This window comes from Caloenas nicobarica, chromosome 2 (assembly GCF_036013445.1).
Source record: "Caloenas nicobarica isolate bCalNic1 chromosome 2, bCalNic1.hap1, whole genome shotgun sequence".
In the NCBI taxonomy this organism is placed as follows: Eukaryota; Metazoa; Chordata; class Aves; order Columbiformes; family Columbidae; genus Caloenas; species Caloenas nicobarica.
In genome coordinates, this window is record NC_088246.1 from 160,353,760 (window position 1) to 160,376,436 (window position 22,677).

General features: G+C 40.3%; 1 protein-coding gene across 6 annotated transcripts in view; it reads right to left on the minus strand.

Annotated features, from left to right (window-relative positions):
- The window catches only part of TRAPPC9 (trafficking protein particle complex subunit 9), a 486,097-nt gene that overhangs the window by 177,244 nt on the left and 286,176 nt on the right, over positions 1-22,677 (minus strand). The gene's annotated exons all lie outside the window — the stretch shown is intronic.

A 22,677-nucleotide genomic window follows, 5' to 3' on the forward strand; every position in this document is an offset into this window, starting at 1 on the left:
GACATCAATGGCACTCGGTGCCTTTGCAACTACCTAGACACTTATGAAATTTCACAGGTTCAAAAGTTTCTTGCCTGCATCCCATCCAAAAACAAACCTTCAAAGACATGAGTACCCTTGGGCGGTGCTCAGTTCCTCCTTGTCACACATTCTAGTTTGCTGAGAGAATTAATTGGCTTTGTGGAGCATGAAGAAAGAGAAATGGCAATATGTACCTCAATTAGACTCCATTTTTAAAATCATTTTTAAACTTCATAAATCATGAGACTTTAAGGACTTTAACAAGTTTCCTTGATTCACTTCGATCAAACAAGGTTAGGGACTCATTATGTCGCACATTCGGCAGTTTAAGAATATTAAAATATACCATGAAGTCAATCTTTCTGTAAGCGACTTCGAAGCGCACAGTAAGCAGATCTAAAAAGCCCTGTAATTCGCAACTGGCAATCATCATCCTGGTAACACTCTAAGAGGCTTTCTCAATTCCACTGGTGTTTAAATTCATGAGCCAAAACACATCACAAGTTGACTTTAATTGCTGTCAAGAACAGCGATATAGATTCTCTTATTTAGCCTTTTGTGACTTATTGGGATCCTCTGGATGTCTGAGAAGAAGTTTTTGCTTCACTGAACAGTAGGTTGAGACTCTCCCATTTTGATGGTACAAAGACGAAGCACGTTCCTTTAGGAACAACCTTAAAGCCTGCAGTCAGAACCCACTGGCTCCTTCTAACCAAACTTAGATCAGTTCTTAATTATTACACATCTTTAGCATGGCAATGATAGAGGGTGAATGCATCAACTGAGAAAGAAAATGTGACCTTCTGCCAGAAAACAGAGACTGCTTTGCCATGCCCTGCCAGTGCCTAAAGGGAATATTATATAAATGGATTGAGGAGGAAACACATGTCATGTCACTGATAAAATAATCTGGCATCATGAAAGTACCGGTAGCTACAGCTCCACCAAAGGATCAATAAATGTGCAAATAGCAGTCTTGTTAGAAATCATTGCTTTCCCTCCAATATCTGGTGATAAACTCCATGGCAGCATTTACTTCATGTCATCAGCTTCATTAAATAAATCAGACTGTCCTCATCCGCCCACAAAGCCAACTCTGGAAGTCTATGGAAAATATTGATTTTTCTTGACCATGTTCAGGTCAAAGATGCAATGCAATAAAATAGATTAAGACAACTACTCCCTTTCCAACTTGTAATTAGAGCCTTGAAACTGTGTTTCTAGGTCCTGGTTTGGGATCTGTTGTCAATTCACTTTGACCTTAGGCAAGCAAATTTCAACACTCAGGAGCTTGCTTCTTGCTATAAAGGACAGTCAACTTATCTCACAACACTGGTTGTTTGGCTTTGAGGCATTTTTGCTCTTTTAAGTTTTAGTGATTGAATAAAACCCATTTCATTTTGAGTTCATTAGCTAAAATGCATCAGCAGGTAAAATCATTGTGTGTGAAAGAGTACGGATGTGAGGACTCACACAAGGAGTTGAGCGTCCCCGTATGTCAAGGGAGAAGAACAGACTCTCCAGAGCATGATTTGCAGAAACTACCCTGCACCATGAGCAGGGAGAGTTTTTCTTGCATTGCCTCCACTGGGACGATGTGGCAGGTGCAACCTCTGCCCCCAACAACATCAGAAACTTCTAGACCAATCATAGAATTATAGCATCATTTCAGTCGGAAGAGACCCGCGAGATCATCAAGTCCAACCATTAGCCTAACACTGGCACTAAACCATGTCCCTAAGAACTGCAACTAAGCATCTTTTAAACCCCTCCAGGGACGGTGACTCCACCACTGCCCTGGGCAGCCTGTTCCAATGCCCGACAACCCTTTCCAGGAAGAAATTTTTCCTAATATCCAATCTAAACCTTTCCTGGACCACTATGGTCATGCACATGCCCCTTGGTTGACAGACAGGGCCATTAGCCAATGAAACACCTCAGTTAAGAGAAGTTTCTAGACCACTGAGAATATATGACCACAGATCAGGTTTGACTGGGGTATAAATGAGCCTGCTGGAGACCCCATTTTGAGCAGGTCCTCCTCCGAGCAGTAGGTCTGCAGTTGGGGACTCTCCTCTTGGATTGGGAAACCACCTCGGGAAACTCCTTGAAGACTACTGGTGAGTGATTGAGTCTTTTGGGCTGCCCTTCAAATTCCTCATCTTATGAGTGAGTGCACACTTTGAAGCATCATTCCAAATTTTGGGGATCCCCTGAACCTGTGTTGACCATGTAGTAATTCAATCCCAACCGGCATCCTGAACACGTGGTGTGTAATGTTGTCAGAGTGCTGAATGATTTGGACAAATCCCATTTCAGTTTGTTTTCCTGTTGAATTATTTTTGTTAGAATAAAGTTTGTTTGAGTTTGCTATCTGTCCGGCTTGGTTTTGGTGTGCCTTCATGAGTGAGGACCCATATCTTTTCCTGAAAATGCATAAAGCTTTGAACAGCAAAGAGGCAAAGTTAAGGAAGTTAAATCAAGAAAACAAGAAATAGTGATTTTGATTATTAGTTTTGGGTAGGACGCAGAACTGCTTCCCTTCTGTTGCAAAGACCAAAATGAGTAAGGAAATTTTAGCTACATAAATGGTAGTGAGCTGTGAGCCCATAAAAGGCACTCCTGCCGTCCAAAGCAAAAGAACAACGATGGCAGCCGCCCCATTCCACTGTGATCCACGAAAAGTGGTTTGGCATAAAGGTATACAAGAGACTAGAAATAGAGTTTATCGTGAAATTTAATACTCTCAGATTCAACTTATATGTTCAATATTTAACACACAGCAGAGATCTCAAAGCTCATTGTGCCAGACCTTCCACATAGTGTAGAAGAGTCTTTATGCAATAGACACAGAACTTAATCATCGATCCTTCTTTGATTATCTTTTTTATCATCGGCAGTAAGCACAGTACAAAAAAGACTCATTTCTTCAGACTGCAGCTGATAGCTGAGGTAGGTGCACCAGGCAACAGCTGCAAGGAGAACCCTTGTTCACACTCTACACACACAAAAAGAACCAAAAAAAAAAAAATTTACACCTTCTGAAAGGCATTAACATGAAAAGAGTCCACTGTTTTAAGAGGAGTAGAAGAAAAATTTGCTCTCCTTTTCAACGGTCTTATTTTGCCTTTTATTGCTCTGCAACTTTAGACGGTGATACATGGGAAATTCCTGGGTGATTCCAAAATTTGGAGAAGAATCGTTTTCACTAAAATCATGCTCAGACCAGTCTCAACAGCATCAAGTGTTCCCGCTATCTGTGGAGGGATGGTAAGATAGTAGGGGTCATGTAAATCTAATACAGTTAGCAGAACAAGAGTTAGATAAGCAGCGAACTCAGCTCATGTGAACTGCAAGCAAGACGCTGACTTGACAAAGTTATAAGAACCTTGACATTTAGTGTGTAACAAACAAAAGCCTTGCTGTTAGAAGTTCGTTGGGAAAGGCAGATGTAGTAACGAGAAGAATGCGGATCTAAGGGTGGAGCTGGCAGTTAAGTTGTAACCAATAATGAGCTTGCGCTTTGTGATATGCATAAGCCAATTACTGATTATACTGAATATCTGTTGCTAGACGAATTAGGTTAATGTAATCCCTAGATTTTAGCCAATTGGGTTATGACTAGTAGGCATAATTATTGGAACATGTATAAAAGTGAACTGCTCTGTAATAAAGTTGAAGTTTGCTGATACTTAAGTGTTTGCGTCTTCCCTCGCTGTGACAAATGCGACAGCTATCTCCAGACTGGAAGAAACGTGTCTCTAAAATGTTGCAGGAAGTCTCCCAAATTCAAACTGGCAGTCTGCGTTAGGATCAAGCAAACACTAGCAATTCACATTATAAATTCAGACTGTTCCACTCTCTTTCCTCATGTTGTCTACTTTAATTTTTTGGACAAGAACGTGAGTTTTATGGCATTTCTATTATAATTTATTTCTAGCTTAGAGGCTGAATATTAAAAGCATAGCAGTGTGCCCTTATGAAGTGTCAAGCATCCTTAACTACCTCCCACATAAAAGATTCACAAATCCACACAAAGTCCTTGAAACATTCGGAGTTTGAGCCTCAGCTTTGAACGAAGGAGAGCTCTCATTTTGTCTCCCATTTCTGAGAGTACAGCCTGTGACAGCAGTGTGCTGCCTCTGCTTGTCTAACTCTGTGATTTCAAGGTGATTTACATTTTGGGGGCATTGTACATCCACCCTGCTGAGAGTTAAACAAAACTTCCATCTTTCATTACTGTTCTGGTAATCACATAGTTGTGGAATGAACCACGGTTCCTATGTAGCAAAAATATCCAGCCTATCACATGAAAGTAAATGTTTTTTTTCCCCTCTCTTCCTTATGGAGAAAGGAGGAATAAAGGGACAGTTCTCGAGTCTTAAAGTTGGTGCCAACTCTCTGTATTTTTTCCAGTTTGGGGCTAATTTTTTCCCAGCAGTGCACCACGGAGCAGCTGCATCCCAGATATTGTGAGCATCAGCTATGCAGAGTCTCTAGACTATTTTGAAGACAGAAACGCTATTCAAGAGCGAAATATCAAAAACATACAGGATTTTCAATCTTCAGATCTCATTTTTGCTAGGTAGGATACAAGATGCACATTCAAATCATTAAACTGTCTCTTCAGAATATATTTATAGGAGTTGTACAAGCAATGAGAGCTCCTGCAGAGGCAGGGAGCTTGGATCCCATGGAAAAACACCTGCTCCTCTGGCCAGCAGAGCAAGCTGCTTACTCATAGAATCACAGAATGTCCTGAGCTGGAAGGGACCCACGAGGTTCATCGAGTCCAACTCCTGTCCCTGCACAGGACAACCCCACAGGTCACACCGTGTGTCTGAGGACGTTGTCCAGTCTCTTCTTGAACTCTGTCAGGTTGGGGCCGTGACACCTCCCTGGGGAGCCTGTTCCAGTGTCCAGCACCCTCTGGGGGAAGAACCTTCTCCTAATGTCCAACCTAAACCTTGAGCTCTTGTGAAACCATATGGTCAACACTGGGCTGTCACTGCCTTATTTCATACTTAAGGTCAACCCCACCATCCCAGAAGTGACAGGAGTGCCATATATAGTCATATACATATATATATATATATATATACACCAAAGCTATCTTTAATTTAGTTACCAGTGCCCAGGCTGTCCATGCGGGGATGATTCACCTCTCTCTCCCATAGCAGGACTGCAGCACAGCATCATTAAGAACACATGGGCGAGAGCTCCTGTTTTACCTACAGAGCAGAATGATGTCTGACTATGGCCTTTTGTACCCTTAAAATAGCTCTGAATGACCGACCAGAGAGATTTTCTTCCAGCAGTGAGAAGACACAGTTCGATAACGCAACATTTCATTGTAAACAAAGTGCTTTTTGGCTTCTCACCCAAATGATACGTGACACCCACACGCTGTGCAAACTCTTTATGTCCTGGTGCAAACAAGACCATTTCGATTTACACAGGATGTAAGATTTAAAATCTAGGACTGACAATTTTTTTTTTAACACGCTACATGAGGCAATTGTTCAAAACAGCAAACGGCTACCAGCAAAAAACAAGCAGAGACAGATAAAATAATAGTGCGTCATCTAATGAAGGAGCAGCCCTGAAGTCAGTTCTCTTTGGGTTCTTTCATCATAACTTGTTGTCTGGAGTGCTCTAAGCCGAGAAACTGTTTTTCATGCCTATCTGAAAAAAAAACTGAATAAAGCACCACTCATATGTATTCAGCTTATTAAAAGTGTTCTGTTACTTAGCTCTATGAAATTGCAGGAAAATCAAGAGATCTTAAAGACAAACACAGGTTCTAATTTACTACAATGCAAGTGTTTGAAGTTCAGGAGAAAAAACAAGAACATGCTGAAACCTACATTTTCTTTCAAACAGCCAAGATCTGAAACTGATTACTTTACTTGGAGGGGGAAATAACTATTTGATAAAGTTTGAAATCAACAGTAGAAGCTATTTTAGAAACGGCCCCTATAGAGCATCTCCTCATTATTTGCTGGCATAATGCAGTAGGAATTTGTGAATGCGCCCTGTCATATGGCACTAGAGGGATTTTTATCACTCTCCTTTACCTTGTGGCTTGCAAGTGATGTTAAATCATAGAATTATAGAATTATTTTGGTTGGAAAAGACCTTCAGGATCATCATTTAAGATCATCAAGTCCAACCATCGACCTAACACTTCCAAGTCCACCTCTAAACCTTGTCCCTAAGTGCCACATCTACACGTCTTTTAAACCCCTCCAGGGATGGTGACTCCACCACTGCCCCGGGCAGCCTGTTCGCTGCTTCACAGCCCTTTCTATGAAGACATTTTTCCTAATATCCAATCTAAACCTCCCCTGGTGCAACTTGAGGCCATTTCCTCCCATCCTGCCACTTGTTACCTGGGAGCAGAGACCAACCCCCTCCATGCTCCAGGCTCCTCTCAGGCAGGTCAGAGATCAGAAGGTCTCCCCTCAGCTCCTGTTCTCCAGCTGAACCCCCAGCTCCCTCAGCCGCTCCCATCACACTTGTGCTCCAGCCCCTTCCCCAGCTCCGTTCCCTTCTCTCAACTCGCTCCAGCACCTCAAGGCCTTTCTTGGTGTGAGGGGCCCAAAACTGACCCCAGGATTCGAGGTTTGGCCTCCGCAGTGCCCAGCACAGGGCGACACAAGAAAGACATACTTTATGGCATATGTGGTGCAGAAAGGATTATAAAGCTTCAAATCAACAAGACAAGAAAGGAAAAGCAATACTGAATGAAGCTGCATTTTATTGGCTGTACAAACACACACACCGAAACACGTATATTAAAAATAACTTTCTTTAGGTCAGAAGAACTGAAAAAACCTCTTAGAATACCTGAAAAATTAACTTCACAAGTAACTTAAAAAGTGAAAGAAAAGAAAGCACACTCAGGCACCTATCCCTAACATTTTCACTGAGCCAGTAGGCTCCACTCCCTGATTCAAAAAGCTATTTTGCTGGTGCATACACACACGGAATTAAAACTGATGTTACTTTTGCAAGATGCTCAAATCCAACTAGGACTCCACGCCAAGACCATCAGCTTTGCACAAAATACTTACAGCAACAGAAGAATAATCTCAAGTTTCTGAAAATTAAATCTCAGTTTTTCTGACCCATAGGCTCACAAGTACAGGCACCGATCCAGAAGACCTTGAACTCTTATTCATGGCCGTACACTCTGGTACTGGGAGCCGCCTCTCAGCCCTTTATTCTGTTCTGGAATCATCTCACCGCTTTGTCTTGGTTTAATAGTTTAGATATCAGTAGTTAGCTCACTTTAACTAAAAATATAAACAAGTGTTAACACATAAACACAACTGAGACCAATAAACGCTTGGCGACCTTCTGTATTGTCATCTGTTACTCAAATTCAAGCTGCTGGAGATGTGGGGTTTTGCTCTCATCAAGTCTTAAACCATGATTTGATGGGACTTCTGAATCCCAGAGCCTTCAGAAAATCTCTCGGGTTGCTAAATTCCAACGTGACCCGGCTTAGGTGTTCTTTGTTTTCCTGTTCTCTTATTTATCCTTTTCCCGTAACTTCAGCGTGTGGTTTCTGAAGAAAGGGGAAAACTGGAAACTTTGTATTGCTCCTTCTCCAATTTTCTGCAGAACCTGGAACGAAACTTCACCACTTTCAAATTAGATGTTAAATCTGTGCAGTTTACTACACGTCCTGCTTCCGCTCTTAATTAACAGCTCAAAATAAAGACATTCATGCTCTGCGACTCTGCTGGAACTCAATTGCAAAACGTGATGCTGTAGAAAAGCCAAAGGTACTGAGCTACTTGCCATTATGTGCTGCCAGACGTGGTGTTACTATCGTGCAATACCAAAACCAGCAGGAGAGCAACAGCGGTTCCTGTTATTCACATCAACTTGTCTATGAAGAGAATATCTACTGGGTAACTGAACCTTGGGAGATATTTTGGGGACGGATGTGAGGACATCGATGGGAAGAAGAGTAAAAAATAACTGGAAATTGAGAGTAAAATGAGTCAAAGCAAAGGAACAGCTCCTAACAGCATTAAACCCTTGTACTTTAGTTTCTTCCTGTCACATATAGCAGCTACAAAAGGCAGACAGAATACTTATCGGTGAACTGGAACAGTAGCAGCTCTGTGCCTCTTCCATTTAAAATCATCATGGTTCAAGAAGTGGCTCAAGGGTGGAAGAAGTATCATGAGAAGACCTAAAATCTTAAAAAAAAAACCCAAAACATCATCCTATTGGACAATGTCAAACCCAACATCTTCCTGGCTGATATTTCTTCCAAATATTATTTACCTGCATAAAAGTAAACCCCACATCCCTTTCTGTATGTAGCAGACATGTTGTCAACATCTGCATATTTTTCAAATTCTTTGAAGAAGTTGGAAAAGCCAGGTATCTCCTAATAAAATCGCATTATCTCAGGAGTACTGTAATGAGAATTTTCATAATCTTGTGACAAATTTCAAAAGTAATATTTTTGTTCGTTCTATAAAAAGATACCTTGAGCAGTCTGATTTGTATCTTCATATTTCACCAATTCAACCGAATATATGTCTTGATTTTTCTTGAATAAAAAATAAATACAGATATGGAAATTAAACAAATCCTGGTTTGATTCCACCATAATCCAGAAAGTCATTGCATAAATTAATCGTTGTGGACTCTTGTTTAGCAGTGATTATTTCTAATCCCAAAAGATTATTTTTTTATATATATGAAAGATTATTAACACATATATAATTATATTATCAGAACCTGGATGCTGTAGACACACAGAAGATGAATGAAAAACAAGAAAAGGAAAAGAAAAAAAAAGAAAAAATGAAAAAAAGTTTAAGATGTGGCAGTCGTAGTATGACTTCTTAAATTCTCCATTATTTATTAAGCCCAGGCCTGTTATAAATCCTTTTATAATCATCATACATGTCAAAGAAAGAACACAAGCTTCTCAGGCCGAAGAAGGTGCTCTCACCATCCCCTGCTGCCACAGATCCTCCTGATTTCAAACGTATCTTTCAGGAACCCCACACTTTCTAAAGTTAAACATCAAGAGACTGCCCAAGGCAACAGAACAACAGTTATTGAGTTGGAGAGTGAGGAACTGAACCTGGAACCTCATTTTCCATCACTGCACTCTAGAACCAGCTCTATATTTAACAATCAATGCTTCTCAGTCAAAGATTCAGTAGCCTAAATGTGCTTTTATCCACGTTTACCCAGATAATCTTGGTATCTGCTTGTCACATACAAATGAGGCCAGATTAAAGGTTCACATTTGGATTAATTCAAGCAAGGTGCTCCCAGAATAATGTTTTCATCTCAAAGATCAGAATTAATTAGTCCAAATTTATTCGAATACATGAGGAGGACAACATTATGTTTCTGATCCTCTCAAATTCATTTTAGTCACTTAATTTGTGCCTCGCAAACAAGCTGGCACTCACCGACTTCGGGACATGGTGTTACTCTCAAGGATTTGTTAAGGACTAAGTCAACGATTCAGATTGAAGACAACATCTGGCAGTCCAGGACTTTGCCGAAGCGAGAAGGCTGCCCGAGACAGGGGAACAAGCTGTTGCTACTGAAACTCAGCTGCATCCATGCGCTCAGGGCTCAAATTCTGATTTGTCCGTTAATAGGACATTAATCAGAGGGCCAGATGTTACCATCAAGGGGAATTTAAACATTGGCAGCATGCTTTGAATAGAAGAACTATTTAAGAAGCAAATCTATTTCTGAAAGGTAATATATAAACCATGGTCAGTTGTGAAGACAACTCTTAAATCCCTGTGTTCTTTATGTTTCCCAAGTTATTTTTTTTTTTCTCCTTCCCCGTCAGAAGCATCTTCACTTGGCCCTTCTGTCCTGTGTCGTTTCCCGCACCTTGATGGGCATGTTTCTTGGAGAAATCTGTTATTTATAGGAAAGAGGCACAGCTCAAATTAGCCAGCATTGCATTGGATGGATACTCATGCGTAGCTCCAGTTATCCAGCATCGCTGCGTGTCCTGGAGCCTCTCAGTTATAAATGACAGAATCCCAGAATGGTTGGGGTTAGAAGGGACCTCTGGAGATCATCCAGTCCAACCCACCTGCTAAAGCAGGGTCACCAGAGCAGATCGCACAGGAATGTGTCCAGGTGGGTTTGAATGTCTCCAGAGAAGGAGACTCCACAGCCTCTCTGGGCAGCCTGGTCCAGGGCTCTGGCACCTCAAAGGAAAGAAGTTTCTCCTCATGTTCAGATGGAACCTCCTGTGCTTCAGTCTGTGCCCATTGCCCCCCATCCCAAATAAATAAACCTTTGAAAATGAGGGAGATTGGAGGCAGGGTCGATGCTGCCTTAAAAGACCAATTTCATTCTGGTTTCTGCGGCTCCCAGTTAACAATGGGCAGCAGGAATTAAAGGAAAATGTATTTCTCCATTTCTTGAAGCTCAAGTCAGGGCCGATTCCAGTATCTTTTTAATCAAATACAGTATTACATCTCATATAGAAGTGACCTGGAAGAATCACAGAATCACAGAATGTCGGGGACTGGAAGGGACCTCGAAAGCTCATCCAGCCCAACCCCCCCGCCGGAGCAGGAACACCCAGATGAGGTTACACAGGAAGGTGTCCAGGCGGGTTGGAATGTCTGCAGAGAAGGAGACTCCACAACCTCCCTGGGCAGCCTGGGCCAGGCTCTGCCACCCTCACCGGGAACAAGTTTCTTCTCATCTTTAAGTGGAACCTCCTGTGTTCCAGTTTGCACCCATTGCCCCTTGTCCTATCACTGGTTGTCACTGAGAAGAGCCTGGCTCCATCCTCCTGACACCCACCCTTTCCATATTTATAACCATTAATGAGGTCACCACTCAGTCTCCTTTTCTCCAAGCTCAAGAGCCCCAGGTCCCTCAGCCTTTCGAAGACGCCTACTCTGACTTCCCATATTACAGAGATGAACACGCCGTCCTTCAAAGTGCTCAAACCACAACTCTACCAAAACATTACAGTTAAGAGGTACCTCCAGTATTTGTGTTTTATCCCCCAGGTTTGAAAGCCAGCTACCCCGTCTACCATACTAGGCAAAAAGTGAATTATGGGGAGTAGCTAAACTGTAGCTGCAATGAAAAGGCATTTCTTTTAGTAATTAATTCTTCACCCGAGTGCTGGGCAAAATAAACCCTCTAAGACCAAACTTGATGTTTAAATTTAGGCCATTTGTTAGTTTTACCTGATTTGAACGCTCAAGAGCAGCAGAGCAAAGGTGATGCTGTTGGGTTACAGGCAATTCTCTACTTTCTGGAAAGCTGTCAGACATTACTGGGCTGCCTTAAGTCAAATTCAAAGACAGAAGTCTGTTATTTTTCTGACAGTATTGAGGCACGTACATAGACATTAAAATAATCTGCTGTTCAGCTTCTTACATAAATTAAATGCTAACAGCTAAATTATTTCTAATTCATCCACTAAAACACTCCATTGTCTTCCAAGGGAGTTTTGTAGAATGACTGAGCATTATTAAATGTCTCAGCACCTGCTTTTTCCTGTGGATTTTTGGATTTCAAAAGAAAGCTGCTGGTAATGTTTTGTTGATCTGTCAAAAAGTGCTGTTCTATGCATTGTTTTACAATTAAGCAAAATTTAATACTAGGTAATTAAAGTATTATGTTGTTGAACATTAGGCTTCTCCAAAAATCTTATTTTCAAATAAACTGAAATTCTAAATAAATTCTGAAGTGAAGAGAAAGCAGTAAAGGAAGCCAATTTTCCCTATTAAGCACTTAAAGTTATTTTTCAAAGTTTTGCCAACCTAATTTTAAGGCTAATATACTTCCCGTATGAACATTGCACCCTCTCTTACAGCTTTCAAATGTTATCAAGTGCATATAATCATTAAAAAACCAAACTACTTAAGTTGAGATTCAACACAAACCCATGACAAACCGATGGTGTCTTGTATTCTGCCTCAATCCTTTTTGTCAACCGCAACTACTCAACCACATACAAAGTAATATGCCTAACCTTGCAAAAAAATAAATGTATTTTTTACGTTTTACCTGTTTTCATAATCTTTTGGTTCTAATAGAAAGACAGAAAGGTAAACACCTGAAAAAAGAGATAATTAAGGATTCAACACATTTGTGTATATGTGAAGGCCGTGTTTTTAGAAGCTTTTATTTGAAATGTTGTCTCCCAACTCTGCTGCTGAAACTAAAAGCAATGTGTCACGATTGTGACAGATTTTTAAACAAGTGCGTAAACACATTTTTTGATGTGATTCTTCTACATTTACCTAAGAAAACTAAAGGAATACTAAAATTCAATTTGAATACACTACTGTGAAAGTTGACTTAAATTTGAGAGTGAGCTATTGAAGATACAGGAAGCCAGGGGAAGAAGTTTTAGTTTAAAAAAAAAAAAATCAAATATTATACAGAATAATAATGTTATCCTCTGTACCACACTGGAATGATGCTCTATCAGCAGTAAATGAAACAGGAACTCTGTACAGGCTTCTGCTTGCGCAGCTTCAGTCAGCCACAGAAATCAAGGTGTGGGCTGAATTTCACTGAATCTGAGGATTTATGCTGACATAAAACGGCAATGAGACAGAGCTGAATGGGAACTATATTCCTGCAGGCTCAGCTGTTTCACCTTCTCTAATAATTCCTATAGACCATTGGGTTGCTGACATATACTTTTTCTCACTTTCAAGAAATATAAGAAATATTGTCAATAAATATATACATATATATGATTTCTGGATAATAAAAAATATAATGACTCCCACCTATATAACTTCTTCACATATTTCTTCCATATCATGTTATGACACATCTCCTGCTATTTTTTTTTTTAGCTTTTTGAAAAGCTCATTTTTCATTCAGATCGTATCTCTTCTCGAAATAATTTTTTTGCAATGGCAGATCTCCAATGTGAGTATTATTAGGGCTTGGGTACATCAAATTATCTAACTTTAATGCTTAATTTTAATCATATGAATAGTCTTCCTGAAGTGTAATACTTATATATGCTTAACACTGACCATAGTTATTAATAGCTTTTGTATCAGGAACTGCCTGGAAATATTACGAATAAAGTTTTATTCTTCAGAGATACATATAGACTAAGAAATTATCTATACTTTGCAGTACATTTACCATATCACAGACTAATTATAGTAGCATCAGAGGAATAACAACCACCTCACCTTTTGTTTTTCATTATTATTCACTACATGTTCAAGGAATCTGATTGTTTCAGATTCTTTATGAATTAGACTCAACGTATTGTAAAACAGCCCCGAAAAAGCCCCTAGTTAATTTGGGTATGGTAAATAAAGAAAAGCAAACTACTTTCAATTCTTCACCTGCACACTTCAGAGCCAAAAGACAAGCTAGTAGGTTGCTGCATATTGTCTTTTCACGTCAAGTTTTCCTGATAATCAGTTTCACATAAATTTAAGATTAAAAAATATTAGCAGGCCCTTGCATCCACTCCCTTGAAATATTAACAACTTCTGCATATTCTCCAACGTTCTCCACCGGCGGAGCGAGCCCCAAACATTTGGCCATGGACATCACTGCTGAAGGTGACTTTTCATGGCCCAACTGGTGCCTTCTTACCAAATTGTTTAATCAAAACCACCTGGGGGTCGGATTCAGCTCAAGATTAAGACATCTACATTTAGCCATCTGCACGTTGGTATGTCCACGTGCACTCAAGTGTCTGTGGTCCCACGGTAGTGACTGGAGATCCAGCTGCCGCAGTTGATGGCACACGGGAGGATCCAGAGAATTCCTCTACCAGCTCCAGCCTCTTCCTGTCTAATATGGCTCAGCCGACTCATCATCACTCTAAATGATCCTTTAAAGACATATTTTAACATATATATCACGCAGACTGTAACTTTTAAAATACATACCAGTATAACCTATCGTACCATGTATTTGAAAATTTTCATTGACAACACACTTTTTATACATTTTCCTATGCACCAAAAGTATTATATTTCTGGCGACCACTCTCACTATTAAGTTGTAGATTGATCAACATCAAACAATAAATTAGGAGAGCACCCATCAAACATATCAGCAAGTCCAACCAATTTTGATTCTGATCTGGTTATTCTCTTGCTATTAAATATACTCAATTTAGTGCCTTCTTTTAAAAACGTAAATGTACCCTTCATGTTTCAGGTTGCGTGCTTGATAAAGCCATTTCACTTCTCACACTTCCACTTGTATAAGAACCACAATTAAATACCTTCGGATAGCAGCTGACACCTTGTGCAAAACTTGAAGAAAACATTTTGAAGGAGTTTTCATATTGGGCATGTTTTCTCTTGGTTTATTCGTGATATATAACCCCGAACTACTTTTTAAGATAACACCTCTTTCAAAGGCCTTGCCCCCAAAGAGAACAGCAGTTTCTACAGCAACCAGTTGTGAAATCTTAAGTCCAGGATTAGTACATAAATAAAGTGTGAAGAAAAAGATCATTTTCTTGCTAAAATTCTTTGGTAGTGAAGAATCAGAGAAAAATAGCCTGAACAAGTAAGTCTAATGGAAGAGCTATACGTAAATCTAAAGTTTCGGGAACTTTATCAGCTACATCAACTTACCACAAATGTCTGCGGTAGTTATATCACATTTGAAACACCCTCACCCTGTGTGCCATAAACATGCGTAATTCTCTGGGTCTGTTCTTGTATCACGTTTACCTCATGGATTTTCATTCCTCAATATTTTAATGCTTTTCTTCACAAGCCTCCCCTTTTCATTTTGCCGTAACTCAGCAGAGTTGAATCTCTCTGGAGGTTCAAGTCAAGTGTATGAGCCGCGAGTTACGTGGAAAAAAACCCCACATTTGGGGGAAGATCAGAGACACAAGGAGTATCACCAGGATTAGAGAGATGGCTTCACCACAGGGATACATATAAGCCCAAAAGGTCCACGTGTGCCTGGACAGTATGTTGAGCATCCAGATGTGGATGAGATGATAGCACTGAATGAGAAGAGAATGGGGAAAGGCGCTAGAACATTTGCAAGGCAGTCATGGGGTTATAATTTTAAGCAGAGATTAAGCAGCTAATTAATTGATTAATCAAAACAATTAACTAGATGTCAAATCAGCACAGCAGCAAATTTAAACAGTCAATTAATTCATATATTCAAAAGAACAGTAAATAATTAATAAGGAATTAAAGTTTGTTAATTATGTGGCAGTAGATTAGTTATGCAGAAAACTAAGTGAGAAGCAATTAATTTATTCTGCAGAGAATCAAATGAGCCACAAAATATTTATGCAAAGAATCCGTACAAATGGGCAGTTTAAAAGCAGATGGGTGGCAAAAAAAGCTGAGATCTGTTAAAAAAATATTTAATAAGGATCAATTACTGGCAACTGTAGTTAGCTAAGCTATTAAGAAAACCATTTGAACCAAGAATGAAAGTCAGGTCAGAAATCAATTGAGTAAGGAGAATTAGGTTATCAAATAGGTTCTAAAATAAAGACTTGTCCAGGCATTGGGAGTTATTGATGGTTACAAGGGGTGCGTCTGGTTTAGAAGCACGGGTCACCGATACGGAAACGGACGCTGGAAATACACCTTTGCCACAGTATTTTACTAAAGTAACCTCAGGATCTGCTTTGCCGTCTCCTTTTGCTTACTGCCCCAGTGCTATACCCTGCGTTGTATTCAGTTTAGATTATAAATGAATTAGGATTCCCATCTTTCTTACATTCATCTGCAAATTGTCATGCATACAATGACAGCATTAGACATAAATAATACCATGCCTGAACATTACCTCCAAAACTTAACTCCCCCAACATACCTTCATGAAAATTGTAAATGAGCTGCGTAACAAATCTGAGAAAAACACTCCATTTACATTAGTAAAAGGGAGTGAGATGTACTTTGTGTGTACTAGAAGGTAAGTTAAACAGGTGTGACGCTATGGACTTGGCCAAGTGGTGCCTTTGAAGTTAGCCAAAGCCAGTATTAGGGCTCAATAAGACATAGTATAGTATCTATCCGTAAGAGATATTTGGCAGGAGATGCCAGTTTTATTACTCAGATGATTGAGATGAACCTGTAACATTTCAACTAATGCTAACCTATTTGAAAAAAAAAGACAGACTATTTCAGTGTTCTGAAGCAATGCAAATTTTAAAAGACAAGGTGGGGAAGACTGGATGCAGTAGGTACAGTTGTGAATCAGCTAGATTTCATCTATATTTAACATTCATGGTGCCACTGGCTATCCTAGAGGAGGGAAGCACAAATGCTTCCTTCACTTTCAAAAGTCAAATGGTAGTCTGGAGATCTGAGACTGTGTCTATGTATAGAAATGCAGGAAAACTGTATGTGCTTCAAAGAAAAGAAAAACAAATGTCAACGTCAGTAGTTGAAGCAGATTAAAGCTGCGAATAGATTCAGGCAGCACTGGTTCATCGCTTCCCAACAGCGTGTGCCACAGAGTATGGCCGCTCTAAGGATGGCAGGACAAGGTTTATCAGCTTCCAGGACAGGAAGGAAAGATGAAGGACTATGACACAAATGGCTGGTTTTGGAAAGCCCCCAAGTCTCCTCGTTCACAGTACAGCTCCTGTTCCACATCCCCTGGGCTCTCCCTAAGCAAGGTGGCCTAGCGAAGGATGGACCAGAGTCATGGTTGGGTGTTTTGGTGTCCTTGGTTCTACTGCCTATACCTACAGTCAGTCACGGATAGTGCCAGTCAGAGGTGAAATGGTATTAGTCCCTTCTAGCTTCACTTTTCCATGTGGTCTTTATTACAGAAACAGGAGCTGGAAGCATTGAGAACAAACATCCGTAGCAATAACTCCCAAAGCAGTCTGCACAGTGAAAAAAGGTGAGAACTGCTGCTGCCACTGATGATATCCAAAACAATCAATGTCAATTCCCAGCCAAAATAGCCTGGGAAACTCTTTTCTAGAGACAGTCCCAATTTCCATATGCAATGTAAAGACCTTCCACACTTCACACTCTACCAAGATTATCAGCCATCACAGCACTGTTGCCCAGGAAAGTCAGTCTCAACTTGTCTTGGGCTCCAGAAAGCTTCATTTCACCTTCCAAATTTATCAGCAAATTTCCTAATGAGAAGGTGGCTAGCCCTAATTTCTTTTACTTATCTTTGTATGCTATACCCATAATTTTTATATAATAGCACTAACGAGTAATTACTTGGGGTAAAATGACGTAGTAATTAATATGAGTGTTTAGGTAGTAGTATTTATGATAATGATATAGCATGAATGATCCAAGCTGGAAGGAGCATTTGAGGAACTACAGACCTGTCAGCCTGACCTTGGAGCTGGGAAGGTTATGGAGCAGAGCATCCTGATGCCATCACATGGCACGTACAGGACAACCAGGTTGATCAGGCCCAGTTGGCATGAGTTTATGAAAGGCAGGTCCTGCTTGACCAACCTGATCTCCTTCTGTGACAAGATGACCAGCTTAGTGGATGAGGGAAAGGCTGTGGATATTGTTTACCTGTAAAGGCCTTTGACACCGTATCCCACAACATCCTCCTGGGGAAACTGGTTGCTCGTGGCATGGATGGGTGTTCTCTTCACTGGGTAAAAAACCAGCTGGATGGCCAGGCCCAAAGAGTCATGGTGAATAGAGTTAAATCCAGTTGGTGGCCGGTCATGAGTGGTGGCCACAGGGCTCAGTATTGGGGCCAGTTCTGTTTCGTCTCTTTATCGGTGATCTGGATGAGGGGATCGAGCGCACCCTCAGTAAGTTTGCAGATGACACCAAGGTGGGTGGGAGTGTTGATCTGCTGGAGGGCAGGAAGGCCATACAGAGGGATCTGGACCGGCTGGATCGATGGGCTGAGGCCAGTTGTCTGAGGTTCAACAAGGCCAAGTGCCGGGTCCTGCGCTTGGGTCACACCAACCCCAGGCAGCGCTACAGGCTGGGGAAGAGTGGCTGGAAAGGGCCTGGGGGAAAAGGACCTGGGGGTGTTGGTGGCAGCGGCTGAACATGAGCCAGTGTGTGCCCAGGTGGCCAAGAGGCCACCAGCATCCTGGCTGGTGTCAGGAACAGTGTGGCCAGCAGGCCCAGGGCAGTGATCATCCCTCTGTACTCAGCACTGGGAAAACTGATATTGTACCATTCCCTTGGAAACTCAACCTAACTACAACTTCAAATGATGGAGAATTGGATCCAAGTTCACATTTTAACCATCTTCAAGGATGGAAAATCCAGTGAAAAATGTGAGCGCTCATGTGCCCACAGAGGGCTTTCCAAGCATTCTCCAAACTCCCCTTTTCTATCCCTTCTTACTTTCCTACACAGGAAGGAAATTCCTTCGAAGCTGATGAATTGCTTCTCTTTTTACCTCTTTTCATACAGTAAGATAAAAACTTTTCTAATGGAAAAAGAACAGCTAGTATTTTTCCATAATTATGGAATTTCTCGTGAAAAATTTTCTTCAAAAATTTTAAATAGAGAAATCTTGTCATGAAAAACAGTTAACCTCTTCCTCCCGCACACACTCACAGAACTTCTGAGGAGGTGTCATAACAGCCTGACCTGAAGTCTACATTTTTCACACAAAATGAAATGATTCAATAGTTGTTGTGCAAAATCTGGGATAGAAGCACCGCTTATTAAACAAGCATGTCTTTGTCAGAAACAACTCAGAGCTCTGCGAATCTGTACAGACCAAAAGTGAAACAAATAAATGCTGACAATAAACCACCATATTAACCTCTTTTGATTTAAAAACTAACCTCCCACTATTATTTCAAGAGAAGTCTGAACAGAAACAGACAATTACCATAGCTGAAAAGGCCATTGTGCTCCCTTAATAGCTGCAATGAAAACTACTGTTGGAAACCACAACTTTATCACCCAGTTGTTTTCTGTACCTTATTCTCCTCTGCTCAGCACAGGTTTCCAGCTCAGGGTAAAACCACAAGATCATTGTGGAAAGCTCTAAGACGCAGTAACAACTTCGGCAGCATTAGGCGGGACCTGTACTTCAAAAAATAAAGATCTTTATTCCCCCCTACTAAAGCATGGCCTTTCTTTCCTGAAAACATCTCCCCAATACCTTCATAAGCCAAATAAAGACAATTCCAAAAAAGTTGCTGTTAACAGATGGACCTATATTTTATCATTAAGTGAAAAACGCTTAACTGTGTGTATTTATTATGAAAGATATCAGAAAAGAACTAGTCTTATATCTCCTTGTTGGCTCTTGGAGGTCCCAGGAGGTTGTTTTCTGAAAGCTGATTTGTCAAAACACCAATTTAGAGGGACTCCTTAACAGATTATATATAGTGCAGAGAAAAGCAAAATAATTATTCTTCTGAGACAAATATGTAAACCTGCTATTTAGTAACTCCATAAGAATATAATATGGAAACTCAACTTGTCATGTGAAGGCAGTTAGCATCAGAATAGGAAACAATATTCTTGTGAACATCCTCTCTCAGGACTTCTCTCCAAGCACTACGATGGCCCCTTGCTCTATGAGATGCCAAGCCATAAAGAAGAAAAAATAAAACTAGTAAATTATACTTAAAATAGTATTAGAGACAGAGTAAAATAAAATGTTTGCCAAGTAGGAAAGAAAAAAAAAATCAATATTATTTAACACATTTCTAGATTGCCAACCACCACAGCACACAGGAGCTTACAACAATAAAAATACAACTTCAATATAGTACCAACAGTGAGCAGCAACAAAATCGATCAAAAGCTAAGTGAAATGCATGAAGCTTTGGTTCTAGCTGAGAAAGCTCTCCTGTCCTCCCAGAGTAGACTGCAGAAAAAGCCGAGAGTGGGCTTTGGCTAGAAGCAAAACTACAGCAAGCACGGTTACAGCCAAGGTTTCATATCCATTATTAATACTGAGGAGAAAAAATGTTATTAAGTGGAAGAAAAAAAAATAAATGTACAGTATTTCAAGGTGATTCAAATACAAGAGATCTACAATATGAAAATACTCCACAGTATTATTTTTCAAAGTCCTCTCTGATTTCCTCACAAGATCCACATTAAATACTGGGAATATCTGCAAGACTCAGGGACAGTTGTAAGAGATTTTCTTCCAGGAAGGTAAACCTAGAACATACATCTGAAGAGCTTATTGCCAAAGATCTTACTGTATCACCTCACGCTGCCTAAGGACTTACTTGGAACAATGAGCATTTCCTATATTTACAACTGAAATACATTAGCTAACTGAATTTTAAGTACATAATTATTTTCTTGCAGGTGTTTAATCACGAATAAATAAGAACAAAATCAATGGATGCCTTTCTATACAGTATGCTTTATCTGACTGGGATTTTTTTTTTTTCAGAGTAAATACAGCTTTTTACACGTAAACTTAGTATCCCCCACAAAAAATACATGTCCCTTAGCAGCTCTGGCCATGTGAGAAGAAGGAGGAGGCAATCTTAGCCTTCTGATTTAGATAAGGGCTGACTAGATTTCCCCAGATATCTCTGTTAGGAAATAATGTTCAGACAAATTCTGAGGACCTCTGATATTTTTCCAGATGGTTGAGTGGCACGTCTGAGCTCCTGACTCGATTTGGTTGTCCAGAAATTCAACCCACAGTGCATGTGTGCATCAGCTACATGGGCAGCAATTCCAAAGTACCCAACAAGAGCACATAAATAATGTCCAAATATGTGTGTTGATATTCTGACGAGTCCAGAGCACAGGAGAGTCAACAAGCAAATGCTACCAAATGTACAAGGATGCTTCTCTCCAAAAAGTCCTGGACAGGAATAGACGTGCTATAAATCTTATATATATATATATAAAAATATATATATATATATATTCCAGCTGTTTCCTGTTTTCTGTGTTGCCAGAGGCTCTGCTGCTCTCCCCCGTCTCTGGCTGTTAGAGAAGTGAGAGAAAATGCAGGATAAACACATCAGTGATCTACCAAAGGGCATAGATCCATATGGTAGAGAGAAATACGGGAGTGCACCAGCATCATCACAAAACAACAAAATTGAAGCATTGCAGAAGACTGATACCTCCAGAAAAAGCGAGGAGGGAGGCACAGTGGGAAGGCTCAAAGCCAGGAGAACCTGCAAGCGGAGGTTCACAAACCAGAAAGCTGAAACCCAGGCAAAAGGGGCCCTTGTCCCATTTTACCTAGCGCTTTAATCAAATTTAAGCTCCTCGGCTCAGTATGTGTTTCACTGGATGAAATGCAATGCATTCAGCCCATAAGCTCCGTGAATCTGTGAAAATGATGAATTTTAATATTGGGCCTGGCAGTGACACCACTCATGGCAGCATCTTCTTCTCACGAACCAGATCTTGACTTTGTAACGTACAGAAGCAGAACATCTAACTCCCCGGTCCTCCGAATGGCCTCAAAAACTTTCCAGTTAGGCAGTTTTTATTAATGCACAGGAACATATGAGCCAAATGCTTTTATTGCTTTACTAATCACCTTTATTGATATTTGCATGAAACCTGAGTATTTTCTCCGTCCATCTGTTCCTGCTGCTCATTTATAATGTGAACTCTTAATTCTGCCTTGTTAGAACTGGCTCATATGGAGGTAATTATGTCAGCGAAAACAAAGGATCGTGATTTCTAATGGAGAATGGGAAGGAGAAGCTACTACATTTGCTATTAACGTCACTTCTAATAATCCTTAAATAGAGCAGCTTGTACACACAGACCTTGTCAGGATGTACCGACTGCATTAAAAAGTCAAAGAAATGTTATGTCAAACCAAAAAGCAAATCTTTTAAAGAATGACTAAAAATATTATCTCTTCTAACCTCTCTTGAACACAAACAGAGCAATAAGTAATGATTTAAGTTGTTTAGAAGACACCAAGCTAATTCCACTAAATACAGTAACCAGAGCTCTTCACGATATTGTCTCTCCAGATCTACATTCCTCACTGATGTTATTTACAGACTGGCTGGGCACAAACGGTTCCATTCCTTTGGTGGCTGGGTCCTATCTATTCAAACAATATCAATCCAATATCCAATATCAAATCCAATGGGGATTAGAGCACACATCCACAAGGGAACACAACAGGAGCAAAAGATTTGGATTTTCCTGAACTGTAATTATGAACGGCACATGAGAAGGGAAACCCGAAAGCCCTGACCACCTAAACCCACACTATCTCACCTCGAGATGTTCAAAACAGCATTGGCTGGAGAAACCAGGGTACGAGTTGTCCAGGTCTCATGGGCTTCTATTAATCAAGTTTCTGCCTCAACAGCAAGGTTGGAATTTGCTCTCTTGAAGCTGAATGGATCATATTATAACTCTGACTGAAGGGGATAGCAGAAAATTCTTCCCCCTCTATGCAGAATAGATTCGTAAGAGAGTCCTTTTCCATATAAGTTTGGTACCTTCCTTTCGTGGAAATTTTAATTACAGTAGCCAAGAAAGGACAATTTTTGACAGCAGAAACTCTATCTTCTCTATACCACCACAGTTATCTTGTTAAAACCTTTCTAAAGTAGACCATTGGTCATGTGGCTCATTGTACCATGGTGAACCTAAGACTCAAGCATGCTTCCCACATCCTAATTTGTGTGCCCAATTTCATTTTTTGAAATAAAGAAATAAATTTGAAAAAGATCTGAAAGTTCCCTGGGCTCACATCAGGCCTATTCAG